We start from the raw sequence: 1,929 nt of genomic DNA on the forward strand, positions 1-1,929 counted from the left end.
GAGCACTCTGAGATTTTTTGAGAGAAATATTGAGACCTGGCTGTGGTGAGTGCTTTGCAGTATGATTTTTGGTGTTCACGGTAGGCCTGTTGATGTACTTGTAGGCCACTGGAGGTGAATTTCCGTTCCAGGGCACGGCCAGCCGTTTTCATCCTCCGGAGCTCTGTTGTGTACCAAGGGGCTGACCTGGAAAAAGTAACTGTTTTCGTTTTGATTGGTGCATGTAAATCAAGAATATTGGAGAGGCTGGAATTATAATGGTCAACAGAGCCATTAACTGATGCGAACTGTGTGACTAGTGAAATTTGCTGTATGTCTTGGTTGTTCTAAGCTGATGGTAAAACTTAAATAGCCTAATTTTAATAAAAACCAAAGCACTGAGAAATTATGTTAATTAACAGAAAAACAAATGGAACCCTAAATGGCTTAACTGGTGGAAGCAATGACAATGCAAACTCAACAGCACTGTTTCTACTGATGAATAACTCATTTTGATTTTCTGTTCCTGGTACAGCAATGGAGACCAGGACTGTTTCACACAGACATAATGGAGCAGGTTTTGTTGGAGGTGGGCTTCACAAAGATCTTAACATCACAGCTTCATATATAATTGGACAACATGAAGTTGAATGCGACAGACTACAGTTTGAAGCACAGGATGAACTGGCAGGCACAATGCCAAACACAGCAGAGGACTGTACCCTGACTTTACCACCAGGTGCTAAAATAGAACAAGAAAAACCAGTAGGGCCACCTGTGGAAGCAAATGATGGGCTGCAATCCAGCAGTCTGGAGAGGGATGGATTTGGAAATATTGAGCCTAGACTTCTTATACTATGTTCTTCAAGTGATTAAATCATCTAGCCATACATGAGCAACAGACAGTGGAGGATAATGCACAGAAACTTCAACAAAGAGATCCAGATCAAACTGATTCTGTAACAATCCTAATCATCTGTATACTGTACCTGTATTGTATGCTGTGAAAATCTATTATTAACCTTGAGTGTGGGCCTGTTTTTCTGCCTTTAAAATAAAATAAAAAGTATAGCAACATTTTCTGTAGTGTGCTCCCATTTGCCAGTTTGGTACTTGGTAAGTCCAGACATTGGAGCGCCTCAATGGAATGCGGCCATCATTAATGTTATTACTTACACCTGTGGTAGACATGGCAGTATGAAGAAAGGTCTGTTATCATGTTAAAATTTGCAGCATTAATGGTATCACAAGGGGTGTTAGAATATTTTGGATCTGATGTAGGAGCTATTTTATTGCTTGTGTGTTTGACTTCTGTGTAGCTGTCATTGTTTGTTGTTCATTGTAATTTCTTGTTATTTCCTGTTTTGGGTTAGGGTTTGTACAGCACCTTGTAACTCTGCTTTATAAGGTAATTTATAAATAAAGTTTACCTTCTTACTATTAATACGTTTTGAGTATCTGATTTATTATAGATATTTTCAATGTAAGAAATAATATTTTTGCTAGATATCAGTTGTTGTGTTCATGTTGTTTTGTTTTGTAAGAATAGAGTCAGTTTTATATACTGTAGGTAGGCAGATTTAAGACCAGCATAGGAGGGTCTATGGTTATTTACCAGAGCAACAGTGGCAGCATGAGCCATGATTTTTCTGTGTTTGCTTGCTTGCCAAGAATAAAGAACCCACAAAACCACAAAATGTCTGTGTGGATGGTGGATTCAGTTTTGATTTTGGTTATGGACAAATTGCTGCTACAGATAGGGACATGATTAAATTGCCTATACAAACATGACACTGCCCAAACATGTCCAGACAACCAACTACATTACACCACAGCCATATAATTATAGGCTCAGTGGCATAACAAAGACACAAACATCTTGTTTTGTATTGTGAGTGCACCTTTTTCAAATTAAACTGAATTTGGTCATCTAGATAAACCCTGAAAAAA

This window comes from Micropterus dolomieu, linkage group LG23, assembly GCF_021292245.1.
Source record: "Micropterus dolomieu isolate WLL.071019.BEF.003 ecotype Adirondacks linkage group LG23, ASM2129224v1, whole genome shotgun sequence".
NCBI classification, from domain to species: Eukaryota; Metazoa; Chordata; class Actinopteri; order Centrarchiformes; family Centrarchidae; genus Micropterus; species Micropterus dolomieu.